Raw genomic sequence first — 213 nt, 5'->3', positions numbered from 1 at the left:
GTCGCCAACAATTCCGATGAAAAAATTATGTGTGCAAAATTTGTTTTTTTTTATCTCTTTAATTATTTAGTCGTAAAAACGACTTATTCGTTTTTGTTTTCTGTATAATTTTATTTTATTACCTTGGTCGGGGTCACCAATTGTGATTTATTTGTTCCACTATAACTCCTTGTGTCCTTGTTCGCTGACGGCTCGAATGCAAAAGAGAGTGAT

This window comes from Teleopsis dalmanni, chromosome 1 (assembly GCF_002237135.1).
Source record: "Teleopsis dalmanni isolate 2A chromosome 1, ASM223713v2, whole genome shotgun sequence".
Classification (NCBI taxonomy): Eukaryota; Metazoa; Arthropoda; class Insecta; order Diptera; family Diopsidae; genus Teleopsis; species Teleopsis dalmanni.
Note: the sequence above shows the minus strand (reverse complement) of the source record.